Genomic DNA, 21,389 nt, shown 5'->3' with positions numbered 1-21,389 from the left:
AATCAAGCTATTCATTCTCTGTGGGATTCAGCTGTGGAATTAACATGAATAAATTTTAAGGGAATTTCTGATTCTGGAACCCCTTGATTCACAAATTTTGGTTAGGCAATGGGAAAAGTTGGTGCCTTAATTGGAAAGAAACACACAGAACTTTGAAATTAGATTGGCTAATATTAGACTAGGCTCTGGCCCTGAGACTGAATGTGCTATTTAAATATTACAATTTTCTACTAAAGATAGAAATAATAAATCTATAATATAGCCACTATTTCAAAATGCAGAATATTCCAAAAGCCATGTTGTTTTATTTCTTAATTTGCTGAAGTTCGTGAAGGTACTGCCACATAAGAGATCAGCAGTTATCTGGGCTACTGTTGAAAAGACACATAGAATATCTTAAAAGGGATATCACAGGAAAAAGGAAGGAAAAATCAAAATATAGAAATATCATAAAATTGTGAAAGAAGTGAAGGAAAATGCACATGTAAACAGAAGTGTATTTGTTTGTTTGTTTGTTTTTGGGAGGCAGGGGCTTATTTTCTCTCCCTGAAACCCTTTCTAAAGCATGGTTGTCACATATGGTCAGTTTGAGAGCGAGGAAAGGTTAGAAGCCAGGAGTTCCAGCCTTGTCTCCTCTGACACAGCTCTATCACCTGAGGGGTAAGGGATTGTGTTAATGAGGGCTGGGCGGCACGCAATGCAGCTGGTAGTGACATGGTTTCTGATTCATCTCTACATTTGAAATACAACGGATCATAGGGACATTTGATTATAAATGAGTGTTCTAAGGAGTATGTGTGACAGGTTAACTAAATGCTGGAATTTGTACTATCCTTATACTTTGCTATCATAGAGTATGAAATTCAATTACCCTTGAGGTCTCAGAATTTGATTCCCCTTGTTAAAGACAGATGTCTTATAGGCCCAGATCCCTAATGTGAATTAATTTCAGCGTAATAAGTGATGTTGCTGCTGCTGCTGCTAAGTCCCTTCAGTCATGTCCGACTCTGTGTGACCCCATAGGCGGCAGCCCACCAGGCTCCCCCGTCCCTGGGGTTCTGCAGGCAAGAACACTGGAGTGGGTTGCCATTTCCTTCTCCAATACATGAAAGTGAAAAGTGAAAGTGAAGTCGCTCAGTCGTGTCGGACTCTTAGTGACCCCATGGACTACAGCCTACCAGGCTCCTCCGTCCATGAGATTTTCCAGGCAAGAGCACTGGAGTGGGTTGCCATTGCCTTCTCCAAATAAGTGATGCCAACATATGTTAAAAAGAAGGAAAAGAGTGGAGAGCCGAGAATGGGAGAAGAGTAGGCTGTCTCAGCAGCACCCCTGCCTGCCCATCTCTTCTCCTCACCGCGCTCTAGCGGCCTGCCTAGCTCACCACTTGCAGGGCACCCAGACACACCTTTCCACCATGGCCACGTCAGCCAGCTCCCGCTTGGACAAAGCATCAGGCAGGTGTACATGGCCCTACCTCAGGGTGAGAAAGTCCAAGCTATGTACATCTGAAGGTATTGCAGAAGGACTGTGCTGCAAGACCCGAACCTTGGATTCTGAGCCCAAGTGCATAGAAGAGTTGCCCCAGTGAAATTTGGATGGCTGTAGGACATTTCGGTCTGAAGGCTCCAACAGTGACATGTATCTTGTCCCTGCTGCATGCTTCAGGACACTTTCTGCAAGGACCCCAACAAGCTGGTGTTCTGTGAAGTCTTCAAGTGCAACCCAGAGCCTGCAGAGACCAATTTAAGGCACCCCTGTAAACGGATAATGGACATGGTGAGCAACCAGCACCCCTGGTTTGGGATGAAGCAGGAATATACCCTCAGGGGCACAGATGGCACCTCTTTGGTTTGCCTGCCAATGGCTTTCCTGGACCCCAAGGTCCATACTACTGCAGTGTGGAAGACAAGGCCTATGGCAGGGACATTGTGGAGGCTTACTGCCAGGCCTGCTTGTACGCTGGCATCAAGACTGGGGGCACGGACACCAAGGCCATGCCTGTGCAGTGGGGATTCCAGGTAGGGCCCTGTGCAGGAGTCGACGTGGGAGATCGTCTCTGGGCGGCCTCTTCGTCTTGCATGGTGTGTGGTCTTCTGAACGAACTGGCCACAAGCTCTTCAGTACCGGCACCAGATGCCCTAGACTTGCAGCCTCAAAACCCCTCCTAACGCTACATTTTGCTCCCATTCTCGCCCCTCTGTGTCATCATAGCTATAACTCAAAGGGGGGAATATCAAGGTCTTTTTTTTTTTTTTTTTTTAATTCCTCACACCCAGTTAATATCTCTTGTTTCCTGTGGTCAGGATTGAGGGGGTCAAGTTCTTAATAACTTCACAACCACCTACCTACCCCCGCCCTTTTCTTTTTCCCAGTCACTGAAGCTTTCTAGTGCATTAGTTGCGGGGGAGGGAACATAACCACTGCTTCCATTTAATCGGGTGTGTTTGTCCAATAGGCATAGCTCTCCAGACAGAGAGCCCAGTCAGGAAGACTTTTCTGAGCGGTTGTTGAGTGGGGGGCGGGTACTGGATTCTGTGGTTAGGTTAGGATTTCCCTTCTTGGTGGGAAGTTCCATTACTTACAAGTTTGTAACCAACTTTCTATTAAAAGTGAGCATTAGGAGAGAAGAAAATGTGGGAAGTCAGGTAGGAAAACGCCCTAGATCTCCTGGTGTGGTGCTTCCCTTCCCTGGGACTCAATGCCCTGACAGAATCAGCATAAATGGTTGGATAGCCCTACTTTAAAAGAAAAGACCATTGCTTGGTCCTCCATTTATAACACAAAGCAGAGTAGTATTTTTGTACTTAAATATAAAAACAAAGCATTTATATACATGAGTGTGCAGATAAACGTGTGTTTTCTCTTTAGGGAGAAAAAGCCATTATGGTTATGGGGAATCCAAATTTGAGACAAGTAGTCTGCTTAGAAATTAAGGATCTCCTTTTGAGTCGGGTTGGGGAGGGGGAGGCCGTGCTGGAAAAGTTGGCTGTTTGGGGCTGTTATTACCTCACTACCACTTCAGGGCTTCTCTCTGCCCTGCTTTCCCTTCTAGGGAAACTGACATTGGTTGATTAATAGATGGAATCCCAAGATAGCAGTAGCCATCCACTGAGCCCCGGGTTTAAAAGACACACATGTACTTGCACACATAGGGTTTGGAAATATGAGTTGGCTGGTCAACTTGAGTATGTTACTGACAAGGGGGTACTGGGGTTATTTTCTAGTGGGGCTATCATGTCACTAACGCAGGCCTTTTGATATATTAAAAAAAAATAAAGCAAAACAGAAGTTAAATTTTAATCATATTTGTAGGGTGTCTAAGTCTTTGTTTTATAGAATTTCTTGTTTGCTTCAGCTGTTTCCTCCCCATCTCTGCTCTGGAGGAGATGGGACAAGTCTGGAGTTCAAACAGTTGTAATTTTGTATGTTAGTATCTATTCTCTGAGTGTGAAATATTCCCTTCTTTTTTTTTAAGATTCCTGAGGAGTTATTATTTTTTTTCTTTTATAATAAAAATAAACCCCACCTTTGTCCTTACCAAAAAAAAAGAAAAAAAAAAAGGAAAAAATGAATGAATAAAAAAGTGAGTGGTCCCTTAGAAAAGTATGCAAATGAGATTTTAAAAAGCCAAACTGATCAGCCTCTGCCCTCAGTGAAAGAAGAAGAGCTCTAGAAAGTTTTGGAGAGCTATGGACCTAATCAGAGAGGTGCTTTTCAGCTTTCTGTAGATTGGATGAACTAACCTGATTCCATAATACAAAGAAAAGTCTGACTGCTAATTTCCAGAACTTTCTTGGAACATTCAGTCAAGTCCATCACTAAAAATATCTCCAAGTATAGATTGATACATTTGATTAACTGCATTGTATATCAACCTTCTATAATTTTGACTAGTCCATTGACTTTGTAAGAAACTAATCATCTCTGGTTGTGCTGATAAAACTTTGTGTCTGGAATCCAAGTCTGAGACACACTATCCTTTAAGTGTTCAGGGACCTCCTGGAAGAAGAATTTGTATCCTTCCCTTGAGCACTAACTGGAGAAGGAAATGGCAACCCACTCTAGTATTCTTGCCTGGAAAATTCCATGGGTAGAGGAGCCTGGTGGGATACAGTCTGTGGGGTAGCAAAGATCTGGACACAACTTAGTGACAGAGCATGCTCTTGAGCACTAATACCAGCTATACCCAAACTGGATGGAATATTTTATTTTGCATTTTGCACTTCTGGGCTTATTAACTAAGTAGATAAATAACTATAATGTTACAGCACACAAAATGCATTAACATGTATATTCATTATAAAGATTAGGGTTAGATTTATTATTTTTTAAGACCTTAACTCATTTTTTTTTTACAGCTTAAATCTTCTGGAGTGCAATAATAACTAAGAAAGAGTCTCCACATTTTCTTTTCTTTAAATATGCCTTAAAATAAAAACTTATTTCAAGTTAATAGATTAGTTTATTTGAAATATTCTAAGTTTCTAATAGAGCAAGTTAAATTGACTCACATTTAAATTAACAAAGTCTTAAATTTGAAAGTAGATGGTTGGCCCCATATGCACATGTATCCTTTGGAAAATTTAGGACAAGTGAAAATGCATTAAGGAAACTTTAGAGCAGGAGCTGTCTCATTTGCTCAACCATCAGGAACTGTTGCCATGTGTACAAGATGGTTTTTCTTCTTTTATAAGGAATCAACACTTGGAATTACAGAAATCATTGTCCTGAATAGATTCTTTTTGCTTTCCCCATAGAGGGGCATGCTTTTCTTTTTTAAATGTATTTATTTTTTATTGAAGGATGATTGCTTTACAGAATTTTGCTGTTTTCTGGACATGATTTTTAATCCATCCACCTTAAATGGCATTCACAACTTTTCCGGACCATCAAGACAAACTATTAGTCTATCAAGACAAACTATTTAATAGCCCATGGAATTTAATGGTATGTTTCAAATATACTCTTAAAGAGATACTTTTAACTCCATCCAATAGAAAACCAAGATATACTTTAGCATGAAATGTGGTTCCCTTTCCGATGCACAGAACAACGTCTCTTTTAAAAAATATTGTGTAGTTCTAATTCCAGTTTTTTAAGAAATCTCCATGTCAATGTATGACAAAAACCACTACAGTATTGTAAAGTAATTAGCCTCCAACTAATAAAAATAAATGAAAAAAAAAAAAAAATAAGCAGGGTGACAATAAAAAAGAAAATATTGTGTAAACTAGGAGTTGCATTTCTCTCATAATTAACCCAATTTGCTTTTAAGAATGTCTCCTGACTCACACTCTCACAAAATAAGTGTGTTTGCCCCTGAAGAAACTAAGCTGCTTATAAATGGTTATTTTTTCAAAAGACATTTGCGGATTCAGAAGATGTGGCTTAACATCAATATCTGGATGAAGATTGTGGCTATTTTCATTTGAGATTGAGTAATTTCATTATTATTTCTAACAAGTTAAAAAAAAAAAAAAAAGACAAGTGTGATTTATTTAAGAAGTCACATAAGCCACCCGAGCTTTATCTGACTCATGGCCAAGTAGACAGGAAATTGCTGGTGTTGACATAATGCCAAAGAAAGGTGGTGGGGGACTGGGATCAAAGCAGCATTTTCATTTCCAAATGTCATTCAGAAGTTGATCATTCTGGATATTATGCAAAATTTCCACTTAATATTCTCATATGAAGTTTCCTTCCATATTACTTTAGGATCATCCAAAGAACCTAGATGATGAGTAAACAGTGTGTATCTTTTACAAATCTCACTTTTAACATTTCCACTCACATTTTCAGAATCAATCAGTGTCCCCCACTCCCTGTCCCACTCCAATAAACTTAAGAGATGATTATTTTTATGTTCTAGTGATCATACCACTAAGTCAAAAGACAGATACATATCACAGAGAGTGTTTCCAATTAAAATTATGCTGATACATTTCCTCACTTTGTAGAGATATTTCATTCTCAAAAATCCTACAAATAGGCCATGTGTCTATGGCATGGCAATGACTAGAGTAAAAGTTTCTTTTACTACATGAGTCAGACACACCTTCTGATGTTTCCTACTAGACCTTCTGCAGACTCTAGACAGATCACAATCTGCTAACTCTTCAGTGACATTTTCAAAATCAGTACAAAGTAAAAAGAGGCTACTCATGCCTTTTCTCACTTGAAGGTGATTTGAGCTCATTTCTTTCTGCCTATCAGGCTCTCCTTGACACTAGAATTCTTTTAGGTTTGTTTGGTTAGTTGGCTGGTTTGGGTTCAGTTTCCCTGCCTTCTCTGTCCCACCACCCATTCTTAAGAAAAAAGCGATGAACAGACAGAGCTGGAGGTGGGAAAATCTCGTTTTCCACAAAGTTAATGAGTCCTGAGACAACAGTCATATTAAGGGAGTAAGAGGATTACAAATTCTGACATTCCGTCTCAAGATTCCATTTAAAGGAATGCAACAGCATTTAAAATATTTTCACCCAATATCCTTCAGCTTGCTCAATCTCCTTAAAAAGCTTTGAAATAACATCTTTCAAGCAGTTTCACTTAGAACAGATCCTGCTAGATTTCACAGCAAAATAAAGCCTAAATGTAATAAGTTGAATATTACATTTTTCTAGCCCATGTAAGTTTCAAGTATTTTTTAATGAAGAAGAAAAAAATATATAAAAGAAGGAGACAACAAGCAAAAGTAATCCAAATGCATCCCTGAGAATGGCTATGGAAGCAGCAGACCTTACGAGGCAGTGGAGTGCTGTCCTAAGTCACATCAGTGACACAGATGTCACAGCTTTTGCTTCTCTATCACTCTGTTAAGAAAGTTATTTTCAAACATTCTAGCTTAATGGACAGTGAGCAAAATTAGCAGCCATCAACAGCCTCACTGTCTGAAAATGGATGATACCAGTATCGGAGCCACCCAAGGGCAAAGGGACTCCATTGGACACCAGGACAGAAGCGGAAGTGTTTATCTTTCAAGCAGCAAGTGTCCTCATGGATTTGGTTCCTCCATTCAGGAAGCAGAGGTTACACTTCCTGGGTTCCTACTAGTTACCAGCCCTTCTCTTACAGGGGACCGCCACAAACTGAGAGGGGCAGCCCAGCTGCTCCCGAGCCCCGGCCACTCCGGGAACGCAGAGCAGTGCTGGCTGCAGTCGGCTTGGCTGTTCTAGTTTATCAAAGCAAACCTCCTCTTACCTCGACTTCCTTGCTCTTCTCTTTGTTTCTGCCCATTGAACTTCTCCCATTGCTGGCCATCTCCCGGGCGGGGATTACGGAAATCTGGTGGAGGGGCATATTGGCAGGGCTGCAGGTGGCCAGTCCCTGACTGGACCCCTTATCTCTTCACTCGTCCTGAGGAGCCCACCTGCACAGTTCATATCCTGGCTTTGCCAAGCTCAGTTCTAAACAAAAAGGGGAAAAATAGTGGTTGAGAAACTGTGCAGCAGAAGCCAGGATCTCTGGCCCAAAGGTCAAACATACCGAAAGGGAATCGAAAAGAAATGCAAGAGCAAATAGTCCAGAGAGTGTTGCATCTCAAAAGGACGGTTTACCGCAAGTCATAACTGCACCGTTTTATGGGAGACAATTCAATTGCTATGGTACCTAATAAGTGTCACAGAAACTAAGGAAACCTAGGTCTCGCAGGCCCTTATTAGCAATCACATTTGCAGCCGCTGCCACTTCCGCTTTTGTTTTTTTCTTTATTCCCCATGAGTGCACTAAACACCCAGAGACGCTGAATCCTGCTGACTAGGTAAATAAGCAGAAGGCTGAAGAGCTTAGTGTCCTATTTGGAGCCAAATCTCTTCCTTGAGAAGAATGGCTAGCTGATTGTGTCCTTAATGCAATAATCTGCTTAGGTCAAAGGATCTGCCTTGAAGTGAAGAGCATCCAATGAGGTGTTAAAAAATAAGAGACAGAGACTGGGAACAAGTGCAAATGTCTTTCTTCAGCGGGTTATTAAAGAGAGCTGCCTGCTCCCTGCACCTTTCTCAGTAAGATTTCAGCAACACGAGTCATAGGTATTGTTACTCCAAGGCTTGGAGCCCCACAGCACCCATTTCTGCTTTACTGCAACTTCCGTGCTTCTGGAAATACATTATTAGAACCAAGAGTATTTTCTCCTTGCTTTTCCAGGAAGGGAGTAGACTCTGCTAAGGACTTCATTGTCCCCTTTATAGATATGCAATTTGGAGAAAATAAATAGCTAATCTAAATTTCTGCTCTTCCAAAAAAAAAAAAAAATCAATATCCCTGTGGAGTGAATTATTAAAATATATTAACCTTTAAAAGATTCCTTTTCTCCTGTTATCATGTCTTCTTTACTAGGATATTTGATATTCTATTTTTAAAATGACAGACTCTTTAACTTATTGCAATACATGCACTTTCTATTTTCTAGACATTGTGAATAAATCAGGTCTTCTGCTATCTTTTATGTTTTTCCACATAAGTGAAGCAAAGATAAGGAAATTAGCTTTTATATGTCTTCAGACACTGCTTTTGAGTTCAAATTTGTCCCTAATCACATAGGAGATATTCAAAGTAGTTTCTAGCTGCAGTTCATCTATATCTTTCTATTCCACAACAATAATGCCATTTCTACATGACGTTCCAATTTGTTTAAACTCTGGCAAAGGTAAAAAAGTGGAAAAGGTGGTTCTGGTATTGGCAATTAAAAAGCTAAAGATCATCGAAGATTGCTAAAAATCTTTCATTGAAATATTTACTGAGATGAATACTTTGATGTACTTGCAAGCATAGCCTAATTTTTCAACCTAAATTTGCTACCTCACATGAGCTCTCACAGGTGGCCCTATGACCTCGAGGCTCACGTTGGGGAGTTTCAGAACACATAGATGGATCTATGAGACTCACTTTACCACAGACTCAGATTCAACAGGGTGGCAGGGAAAATGTGAGGTGGACATTTCTTTAACAGATCACTGATGATTCTAACATAAACCAATTTTGAAAATCCCCACAGATAGCAATAAAATAACCTTAGAATAATAAGCTATTTAAAGTTTACCTAGTGACAAGTGTCTTGTTTTAAAATAGTAAAATAAATTAAAGAAATAAGCTAGATAGCCCTAAACCTAGTATTTATTCCTCATCATTCTGAGTTTACAAAGTACATCTGGAAAACTTTAATGAAGGAGCTTAAAAGCCAAATTCTTCCAAAACTGTTCTATCCAAAGTTAAGCAGATAATGCTTAAACATTTCTGTAGCTCTAGGATCACAGATAACATCTGTGACCTGTAATTGTGAGGTGGGTATTTTCTTACTTTAAAAATAACTGTTAATCCCTCTATCTAAAAGGATTGTCTTAATTAAGGGAAGGATGGGAATAGAAATCTGTAAATTTAATCATGTGTGACAAATACTAAAATGCAAATTATGAATCTGTTTAAAAAAGTAATATCACCTGTGTTTTCATCCATGAAAATTTCCATAAAAAGCTAGGGAAGCTTTCCAGATAACTTAGATTTAGATACTTTTGCTTAAAATATTCATTGAAGTTACAGAAAGGAGATTTTTAGCTTGAATTAACTAAATGGCTGTCTTAATCCTTTACTTCATTATGCATGGGTGGTTACCCTTTGTTTACCCTGAAGTCTTTTTTTAAATATTAGATTTTAATTTCAAGCTAATTTGATTTATTTTAGCTATTTCAATTAGTTTCCTTTTACCTTAAAATTAAAATATAAATCTGGAAAATATTTACTTTGTCAAATATTTTACACACTAAATAAGACCAGTTGTTATTTAATAATCATGGTTTATTATGTCTTTTCAGCTAAATACTTCATAAATTACAAGAATAATTACTAACCAGGATGTTTAATAAATACTCACCTAGTACTGTATTAGATACTGGCACACATTGAGCATTTAACATTTTTAAATCAGGGGAAAAATGCTTTCAACGCTCTGTGGGTTCTAATACTGCACAGCCTTGGAATGCTGGATCCTACACCAGTCAATATCAAGGGCGCACTTATCTAACACTTTTCCTTAAGCAGCTCCCAAAGTGCTCTGCTAGCTGGAAACATGGAGTCTTGTAGGATAGCTCTTTATATAACAATCCAAAGCTAAAAGAAGGGTTCCTGTGGGAGCACAGTCTATTTCCTTCAGTAACTAAACCCTATGGAATAAACAAGAAGCAAAGCATTCAAAAGCTGAGCACTACCAGACACTGGCCCCACATCAGAGACGAGTCCTGGAAGTCAGAATCACTTAGCTGATGGTGTCTACGTTCACCAGCAATCATAAGACATGATCCAGAATTCCAAACTTGTTTTTGTCGATACTATTGACTATAATTATTGCTGAAACCAGCCTGGGTCCACTTGGATATTATTTCACACACATGACTGAATTGCATTTGTTTTGCTGCCGTCTTTTGACTTCCGACCTCAGGCTCTGGAAACAGTGCCCCAGTTACTACATCTGGCTAACTACCTTGAGATTTGCAGGTGGCAATTCTAAGGCTGGAACCTCAGCCTTCCCAAAGAGATTCTGATTTGGTGCTTCTCCTTGGTCTCAATGGCTTCAGTCATCTCTGATTTAAAAAGGAAACAAAATGAAATACACATCTAATCCTCTACTGTAAGACCTACCTAACTCTTTGCCAGCTTCAAAAACTGAAATGAGCTCTAAAGCATTTATTAGTTTGACTGTAATTAAGTAAGAAAAGAAATACAGTATTAGGCAAAGACAAGGAACCAAGTAAACATCTGCTAATGTTTTACTGGAGAGACTGATAATTCAACTTAACAACAATCTATTGAGCATCTTCTATGTTTCCTGAACCATGTTAGGAATTAAGGGGCAGGTGGTAATATATAAAATTATGTGGGACAGTGTCAGTAGTCAATCAGTTTGCTGTGTCATTAGGAGGTTGTGACTCCCACAGCTAAGTCAGGTTGAAAAAATACCTGGTACAATACGATCAATACTTGAGACATAAATAGAATATTGAATGTAAGGGTCGAAGAAGGCTTGAGAACCAGGGACCATTATAGGTCTAAATAGTTCATCTTAAAGAGGAAATGGGGTCCAGTTTGGGGCTTAGTACAGACAAGATGAGGGCTTCCCTGGTGGGCTCAAATGGTAAAGAATCTGCCAGCAAAGCAGGAGACTTGGGTTTAACCCCTAGATCATGAAGATCCCTTGGAAAAGGGAATGGCTACCCACTCCAGTATTCTTGCCTGGAGAATCCCATGGACAAGAAGGAGCTTAGCGGGTTGCTACCACAGGGTCACAAAGAGTCACACACAACTGACTTTCACTTTCAGACAAAACTGACTTTCACTTTCACTTTTCATTTTTTTTCACAGATACGATGACAGAGTCATTTCGAAGCATAGAGATGAGGGTGAGGCTGGTGTGTGCCTTAGGACACTAGTTTAAAAGCCACAGAAAATTTGTTTAAAGTTATCAAGTTGCTTAAGCCACATGTGGCCATTCAAATGTGACACATTGAAACTTGGGAGGAAGAAACTAGCAAGGGCCTTGAAAAAATAAAAGCAAAAACAAAGTCTATGCAAAGCGATATCAGTTATAGGGCTTCTCAGATAGCTCAGACAGTAAAGAATCTGCCTGCAATGCAAGAGACCTGGGTTCAATCCCTGAGTCAGGAACATACCTTGGAGAAGGGAATGGCTACCCACTCCAGTATTCTTGCCTGGAAAATTCCATGGACAGAGGAGCTTGGCAGGTTATAGTCCATGGGGGTCACAAAGAGTCGAACATGACTGAGTGACTAACACACACATCAGTTATAAATACATTGATAGAGATCAGAAATTAATAAAGATAAGAACTTTAAGAGAGCCTGAAAATGGAAACAAAGCATTCTGAGCGGGGAATGGATATTTCTTAGCACATCCTTGTTGAAAAGGAGGAAACCTGGAAGGCACTGGAGGGCCACTGTCCCAGGCCATCGAGAAGAATGAGTAATTTGCACCACACAAAAGCCTTATGACAGATGATTTAAAAAAGGAAGAGAAAGAGGCTTGGATTGAAATGCTGTTTTTCCTGGGGAAATGTTGAATCACATATTTATGCAGAGTTATGTAGGGTTATGGAAAAACTTAAACAAGCAAAATAAGATCGATGGCAATAATGTGAGGGAGAAAAATAAAGCAGAAAAATACTAAAAATTTCTTGTTCTAGGTTTATAAGAATGCAATGTAATAAAACATTTTAAAAATGGTCTGTTTTTCTGTTTTGTTTGATAGTTGGAATTCACTTTGTGATTATATTTGGTATATACAAGCATCCTTTTCTAGAAAAACATCCATTTAATGTAGACATTCCATCCCTGCAGAACTCTCAGATGCAACTAGACAATCAGCTTACAAAACTCAAGACAGAATGATGGCTCAGATAAATCCAAAAGGTCCTTGATTTTATTCTCTGGAAAGTACTGCTCCTAATTTTCGACACCTCTATTTTTTGAAGTTGAAACAGATTACAGTGAAGCTAAGGAATTCATTTCAGTCTTTTGAAGCATCAATAGCAATCCTCACAACCCCATAAAATGTGTGATAAATAGAGCAGGCACGGAACTAGTCTGTTGGATTAGTTTGGATTCTTCAGTTCAGTTCAGCGGCTCAATCATGTCCGACTTGTTGCGACCCCATGGACTACAGTACACCAGGCCTCCCTATCCATCACCAAATCCTGGAGTTTACGCAAACTCATGCCCATCGAGTCGGTGATGCCATCCACCACCTCATCCTCTGCTGTCCACTTCTCCTCCCACCTTCAGTTTTTCCCAGCATCAGGGTCTTTTCTTTTTTTTTTTTTTTTTTATTAGTTGGAGGCTAATCACTTCACATCATTTCAGTGGGTTTTGTCATACATTGACATGAATCAGCCATGGATCTACACGTATTCCCCATCCCGATCCCCGCTCCCACCTCCCTCTCCACCCGATTCCTCTGGGTCTTCCCAGTGCACCAGGCCGGAGCACTTGTCTCATGCATCCCACCTGGGCTGGCAATCTGTTTCACCATAGATAGTATACATGCTGTTCTTTTGAAATATCCCACCCTCACATTCTCCCACAGAGTTCAAAAGTCTGTTCTGTACTTCTGTGTCTCTTTTTCTGTTTTGCATATAGGATTATCGTTACCATCTTTCTAAATTCCATATATATGTGTTAGTATGCTGTAATGTTCTTTATCTTTCTGGCTTACTTCACTCTGTATAAGGGGCTCCAGCTTCATCCATCTCATTATGACTGGTTCAAATGAATTCTTTTTAATGGCTGAGTAATATTCCATGGTGTATATGAACACTTTCTAACACCATACACAAAAATAAACTCAAAATGGATTAAAGATCTAAATGTAAGACCAGAAACTATAAAACTCCCAGAGGAGAACATAGGCAAAACACTCTCCGACATCAGGGTCTTTTCAAATGAGTCAGTTCTTCACATTAGGTGGCCAAAGTATTGGAGTTTCAGCTTCAGCATCAGTCCTTCCAATGAATATTCAGGACTGATTTCCTTTAGGATGCACTGGTTGGAACTCCTTGCCATCCAAGAGACTCTCAAGAATCTTCTCTAACACCACAGTTCAAAAGCATCAATTCTTTGGCACTCAGCTTTCTTTATAGTCCAGCTCTCACATCCATACATGATTGCTGGAAAAACCATAGCCCTGACTAGATGGACCTTTGTTGGCAAAGTAATGTCTCTGCTTTTTAATATGCTGCCTAGGTTGGTCATAGATTTTCTTCCAAGGAGTAAGCGTCTTTTAATTTCATGGCTGCAGTCACCATCTGCAGTGATATTGGAGCACAGAAAGATAAAGTCAGCCACTGTTTCTCCATCTGTTTGCCATGAAGTGATGAGACCGGATGCCATGATCTTAGCTTTCTGAGGGTTGAGCTTCAAGCCAACATTTTCATTCTCTTCTTTCACTTTCATCAAAAGTCTCTTTAGTTCTTCACTTTCTGCCATAAGGGTGGTGTCATCTGCATATCTGAGGTTATTGATATTTCTCCCAGCAATCTTGATTTCAGCTTGTGCTTCTTCCAACCCAGCGTTTCTCTTGATGTACTATGCATATAAGTTAAATAAGCAGGGTGACAATATACAGCCTTGACGGACTCCTTTTCTTATTTGGAACCAGTCTGTTGGTCCATGTCCAGTTCTAACTGTTGCTTTTTGACCTGTATACAGATTTCTCAAGAGGCAGGTCAGGTGGTCTGGTATTTCCATCTCTTTAAGAATTTTACAGTTTATTGTGATCCACACAGTCAAAGGCTTTGGCATAGTCAATAAAACAGAAATAGTTGTTTCTCTGGAACTCTCTTGCTTTTTTGATGATCCAACAGGTGCTGACAATTTGATCTCTGATTCCTCTGCCTTTTCTAAAACCAGCTTGAACATCTGGAAGTTCATGGTTCACATATTGTTGAAGCCTGGCTTGGAGAATTTTGAGCATTACTTTACTAGAGTGTGAGATGTGTGCAATTGTGCAGTAGTTTGAGCATTAGTTGGCTTTGCCTTTTTTTGGAATTGGAAGAAAAACTGACCTTTTCCAGTCCTATGGCCACTGCTGACTTTTCCAAATTTGCTGTCACAGTGAGTGAAGTACTTTCACAGCTATCTTTTAGGATTTGAAATAGCTCAATTGGAATTCCAACACCTCCACTAGCTTTGTTTGTAGTGATGCTTCCTAAGGCCCACTTGACTTCCCATTCCAGGATGTCTGGTTCTAGGTGAGCGATCATACCATTGTGATTATCTGGGTCATGAAGATCTTTTTTGTACATTCTTCTGTATATTCTTGCCACCTTTTCTTAATATTCTCTCCTTCTGTTAGGTCCATACCATTTCTGTCCTTTATCGAGCCCATCTTTGCATGAAATATTCCCTTGGTATCTCTAATTTTCTTGAAGAGATCTCTAGTCCTTCCCATTGTATTGTTTTCCTCTATTTGCTTGCACTGATAATTGAGGAAGGCTTTCTTATGTCTCCTTGCTATTCTTGGAACTCTGCATTCAGATGGGTATATCTTTCCTTTTCTCCTTTGCTTTTTGTTTCTCTTCTTTTCACAGCTATATGACAAAATGATCATCAGAAACAGCATCTTCTTTTTTAGTTTCATAAGACTGATCTTTGCTCCTTTATAAATTGCTAGGAAAGAAAAAGATTATTTTGTTCAATTATCTTAAAAAATGATGTTAGAATTAATCAAAATTATAAGGAATATAAGCATATATTAATATTTACTTAGCCTTGTGGACATAGTTTAGGATTAAGTAGAAACAATTTTTTGATGCTGTATTTTTCTTTCTTGGCCAGACAAATGGAATGAAAATTTTGTTTAAAAACCAAGATTTATTTTTGCAGATAAAGTTAGATAGCCTTGCTCTTCTAGTACATATTAATGCAAGTTAATCAACAAGTTCGAATTAATCAACAAGTTCATCTTTGCTAATGTCCTCTATAACTGTCATAATATTCATATATCAGTTGAAGTAGGAAATAATAGGAAAAAAAATTGAATCCTTAGGGCAAATATATATCTATTTCTTTACATTTCAGAAAATGAAAAGTATTCACCCCGAAGGATGCACTGGCATCTAGGCAGGGGCTGAATTCACGGTAGGTTTTCAAGCCACTTGTTGCTTCAGAATCTTTTCACACAGGTCTCTGAGGAATGCAGTAGGGATCATTTTACCAGTGGTGATGCTCCACTGCACCATCAGAGTCTCCACTGTCCCAGGAACCTCAGCCTCCTCGGAGTCCAGCATCATAGCTCCTTTCAGACTTTCAATGGATTAAAGAAGGAAATAATAGTTTCTCCTCATTCATGTCAAAACTCTGACTTAATGCATCAGAAAGTTTAGTTTAGTCGCTCAGTCGTGTCTGACTCTTTGTGACCCCATGGATTGTAGACTATCAGGCTCCTCCGTCCACAGAATTTTCCAGGCAAGAGTACTGGAGTGGGTTGTCATTTCCGTCTCCAGAGGATCTTCCCGACCCAGGGATCAAACCCAGGTCTCCCACATTGTAGGCAGACACTTTACCATCTGAGCCACCAGGGAAGTCCCAATGAATTAGAAAGTTAAAGAGCAAATTTATGTGCTTCTTGTATGATTTCAAGATATTAAGCAAATGACAATTGGTCCGGATATTCCTAATCAAGTACACACACACACACACACACACACACACACACATGCACACGCACAAAAACACAAAACAAATAACAGTATTTTAGACTCCTAAATAAACTTTAAGTCCAGATGTATATACATATGTGTATGTATATATGTGTATATATGTGTGTATGTGTGTATATATATATAAATAATAATATAATAAAATAAATTCTATATAATTATATATATATTAATAATAATTCAAATGTTTTCTTTATTTTTAATAATATTAATAATTATCTAGATATTTTAACTTTCAAGGACAGTAAGATTCTTAAATAGCATTAATTATTACACCAGGTGTTCTGTGGTAAAACTTAAAATAAATAATGTGTGTTGACTTTTTGGCATGTGACCTGTTGTTAAGAAGACATTTAAGTAGGTGTTAACCATTCATATTTTGTAAAGTTTATATAATAAATATTTTGACTACAAAAATATACTATAAAGAATAATGAAGACAATATATTTAAAAAATATTTGGTATGTTTCTTCAAACTCTACTTAAGAAAGGAGTATTCAAACATACAGTAAAACCTAGTATTTTATATCCAAAGGGGATTATTTCCATTTGTTGATTAAATATAATTATGCATGCTAAATTGAATATCATTTAGTTTTCTTTGAAAACTAAGAATTGTAAGAAAATAGTATATATGGTGTACCCAAATGGTAGCTGATGCAATGCAACTCTCTGATCAGAGAGTTGCAGCAGCTCAGTTTGCTTATTATAAATTTGGATCATTATATTGCAGAAAATAGCAATGATGACAACAGTAATTTCTGTTTGTTAAGCCATCTATTATCTGGCAAGTAATGTGTCAGGCTCTCTTACATATGTACATTACCAAACTTGGCTCTCACCATAAGTTTTCTGGGCAGAATAATTGAGTTCAATTATCAGAGAAGGGGGGCTTCCCCCATAGCTCAGTCGGTAAAGAATCTGCCTGCAATGCAGGAGACCCAGGTTCTATTCCTGGCTCAGGAAGATCCCCTGGAGCAGGAAATGACAACTCACTCCAGTACTCTTGCTTGGAAAATCCCATGGACAGAGGAGCCTGGCGGGCTACAGTCCATGGGTTCACAAGAGTCAGACACGACTTAGCAACTAAACCACCACCAACAGAGAAGGGAACTAAGGTTCTGGGAGGTGTATGATTTGCCAGATTCCCACATATAGTCAATGACAGACTAAAGATTAACTATAACACTGCCTGACACAAAACACCTTTAAAACAGTTTGTTAATAGAGAGCACTGACTGATGGACTGCAGAGCAACTATGATATTGATGGTGCAGATTCATCAAGGTACCCTGATTTTGCCTTCCTTGCAGTGAATATCGCAAAGGCTGTTAATGGATATTCTTAGAACTTTAGTAACAATGACACCCAGCTCAATGACACCCAGAAAGCTCAATGTATTCTATCATAACGTCTTTGCTTTCATTGTAAGGGGCAAAACAAATATATACAGCACAAGCTCCTATACTGCTACATTATTTCCTCAAGAATGTGGACCCAATAGAGTTCTAAATAGGTCAAAAGTCTAGAAAATCAATTTTTAAAAGGTAGAATAATGATTGAAACATAGATGATCTAACCATTTTTATATGAATGTAGCTCAATTGTCTCTGACTCTTTGCGACCTCATGGCCTATATAGTCCATTGAATTCTCCAGGCCAGAATACTGGAGTGGGTAGCCATTCCTTTCTCCAGGGGATCTTCCCAACCCAGATATAAAACCAGGGTCCCCTGCATTGCTGGCAGATACCTATTTTATGCCAGATTATAAATCATTGAACTGAAAATATAAGTGGTTGGCAAGACATTATTTCCTGAAAATTTTCACAGATTCTAGTCACTCTGGATGTCAAATAATCAAAACTAGTACCTAAATGTTAGAAAATGAATTTCATTTACTCCCATAATAGCTCTGCGTACACACAGCAATACTCAACAACTTTATCTAAACTACTAAATAGAGTAAATTAGATTATTTGTGTTGAATATTTACTGATATGATAGAATTTAATAATTATCTTCAGTCCCTGTGGAAACAACTGAGGAAGAAAGAACACTTGAGTAGAATATTAAGAAGTACTTATTCCCAGACACGCAATGGACAAATATTTATAATTGGTTTGAAAATCAAATGCAATCCAAACTATAATTCTATTATGAATTATACATAATTTTAAATTTGATATAATTTCATTCATAGAAGAATAGCTATCTAAGAAAATGTTTACTACCTGATATGAAACACCTTTAAAATGGCTTGTTAATAGAGAGCACTGATTGATGCTTTATTTTATTAGATAAATCTGCATCAATATAATTAAGCAATAAAAATATAGATTACTGTTTAGAACTTTAATATTAACTGGTGGCTTTTCATCTGTTACAAACAAGTCTGCAATTGCCCAAGGATCATTTTTTCTAAAAATAGCTACAATCAGCTTATGAATAAAATATGACAGAACATAATGATCATTTAGTTCATATTAAAATTACCAGATAAAGTTTCCATTTAAAACAGAGAGTTCAATGCATCTGGAATCATATTGTTCAATATAATCTACTTTTGTTTTAAAGAAGAAACTACCATATATTTTTACTTAAATCACTTACGAATAAAGACCACCATTTGCTGTTACATGGAATCTACATGAGTTGAATGCTTGAAAAACATTTAATAACTTCACTTGAGGGCACTACATAAAGAGTTGCAAAGCATGTGGTTAGATTATACAATATGTGTGAAGCATAAGACAGATCATGACACATTCTAGGCACTCAAAAAGTTAAGTTACAAACACCTAGGAACAGAATGGAAATCACAGAGTTCAGGCATATAAGAGGCAAGATATATAGGAGGAAGAAGCAAAATGAGGTTAAAGCAATGGTGGGAAGATTTCTTCCTTATTTGTTCTGGGGCTATTTTACCCACTGTATATAACTATATACAATTGTAAAGAAATATAAAACTGGGGAAATACATTACACAAATGTTTCCAGGCAATGGTCAACCAGGTAACACAGACCAGTGATTTTTCAAAAAAGAAAACAATGAGAAGTTTCCTGTGACCTTCTGATTTTCTGCCTTGAGGCAAATTCTGGATTCTGGTACAAAGAACAAAACCAGAACCTGGTTGCCTATCTTAATTGAGGAGATACAGATTGAGATGCAGGGAAATGAAGATGGCTAAAATTTGTGAAGAACTGGGAAGGACCTCAGGGAAAGAGCTCCAGAAATCTGTATACGGTTCCTCTTGAGTGATACATTAACACGCATGTTCATGAGATTACACTCTGCAAAGAAGGAATGAAACAGGAGTACCTGAGTAATAGAAGCTGAGCAAATCTGAGAGGAGGCATGGAATTCAAGATCCAGCAAGTGAGAAAGGCGAGAATTTGTAGAATAATGGGATGCTCAGCAGAGATCAGCAGACAAGTATATATTAAAGTAAATTCAACCATAGATTCACAAAGTTTAAAAGCCAGACTTTACAAAACAAGCTAAACCTCAAGTAAATGATCTGCAGGCTAAAACAAAAATTTTCACTTTTTAAAGGGCAATAGCAAAATTCAGTTTCCCAACAACGGAATATCTGGCACTGAATAAAACATAATTAGACATAAAAAGATGCAGCAAAATATAATTAATAGTCAAGATTAATGTCATTGATTTAGGAAATCTAAAAAAATATAGAAGTGATGGAGTTAGCAAACAGTCATTATAATAGCTATTATAAATTGGCTCAGAGGGAAACAAATGTAGGAAGAAAGGGATGAAAAATATTTTTTAAAAGCCAAGTGGAGTTTATAACTTTAAATAATATAATATCTGAAATGAAATTTTACTAATCAGATTGAAAACAAAATTAGACATTGCATTAAAAAATAAGTAAACTTGAAGACATTGCAACAAAAATATTTAAATTTTTCAGAGAGAAAAAAGACTGCAAAGAGTGTGAATAATAGAGAAGGAGTAAAACATGGGAGAAAATCAAGCAGTTTAACATCATGCAAATGAAGGGTATGAAGGAAAAGAGAGAGAAGTTGGGGCAGAAATTAATATTGAAAAACATAATAATCACTTTTTCTAAAATTTATGCTAAAGATTCATAGATACAAGAAGCTTATCAAGTACCAAACTGAAGAAATCTAAAGAAAATCAGATTCAAGTACACCAAGTTCAAGTTTCTGAAAACTTTTAACTAAAAGAAAATCTTAAATAACATTGGATGGAAAAAGGCTTATTTAATACAAGGCAAGAAATAGAAGATTCACACCAATTTCTCTTTAGCTCATCTGGAAGGGAAAAAAAAAACAAAAAACAAAAAAAACCTTGTTGATTCAAATTAAAGACCAATGAAAATATCCTTCAAAAATAAAGGGAAAATAGTTTCCACACAAATAATAACTGAGGAAATTTATGCTAGCAGCCCTATATTGCAAAAAATGTTAAGGTATTTTCTCAGGCAGAAGAGAAGTGACACCAGATACAAAATTGTATCAACACAAAGGCATGGTGAAAACCAGAAATAGTATGCATGTAAGTAATTATAAAAGATCCTGTCTCATTAAATTTTTTATTTAAAATTGATTATTTAAAACTACATTGTAGTATAGTCTGAAGTCAGGCAGGTTGATTCCTCAAGTTCCATTCTTCTTTCTCAAGATTACTTTGGCTATTCGAGGTTTTTTTGTATTTCCATACAAATTGTGAAATTATTTGTTCTAGTTCTGTGAAAAATACCGTTGGTAGCTTGATAGGGATTGCATTGAATCTATAGATTGCTTTGGGTAGTATAGTCAATATTGATTCTTCCATTCCATGAACACAGTATATTTCTCCATCTGTTTGTGTCCTCTTTGATTTCTTTCATCAGTGTTTTATAGTTTTCTATGTATAGGTCTTTTGTTTCTTTAGGTAGATATACTCCTAAGTATTTTATTCTTTTGGTTGCAATGGTGAATGGTGAATGGTATTGTTTCCTTAATTTCTCTTTCTGTTTTCTCATTGTTAGTGAATAGGAATGCAAGGATTTCTGTGTGTTAATTTTATGTCTGGCTACTTTACTATATTCGTTGATTAGCTCTAGTAATTTTCTGGTAGAGTCTTTAGGGTTTTCTATGTAGAGGATCATGTCATCTGCAAACAGAGAGAGTTTCACTTCTTCTTTTC

At 37.6% G+C, this 21,389-nt stretch overlaps 1 protein-coding gene and 1 pseudogene across 1 annotated transcript in view; one reads left to right on the top strand and one right to left on the bottom strand.

The window, feature by feature from the left end:
• MARCHF1 (membrane associated ring-CH-type finger 1) overlaps positions 1-21,389 on the bottom strand; it is a 1,121,888-nt gene that overhangs the window by 615,069 nt on the left and 485,430 nt on the right. The window contains exon 4 of the mRNA XM_043870936.1: positions 7,199-7,404. The gene's annotated coding sequence lies outside the window, so the exon portion shown is untranslated. The remainder of the gene's footprint in view (positions 1-7,198; positions 7,405-21,389) is intronic.
• Positions 1,416-2,169, top strand: LOC122673213 (annotated as a pseudogene).

Source organism: Cervus elaphus, chromosome 17 (genome assembly GCF_910594005.1).
Source record: "Cervus elaphus chromosome 17, mCerEla1.1, whole genome shotgun sequence".
Classification (NCBI taxonomy): domain Eukaryota; kingdom Metazoa; phylum Chordata; class Mammalia; order Artiodactyla; family Cervidae; genus Cervus; species Cervus elaphus.
The sequence above is the reverse complement of the archived record's forward strand: the minus strand, read 5'-3'. Positions and strand labels throughout refer to the sequence as shown.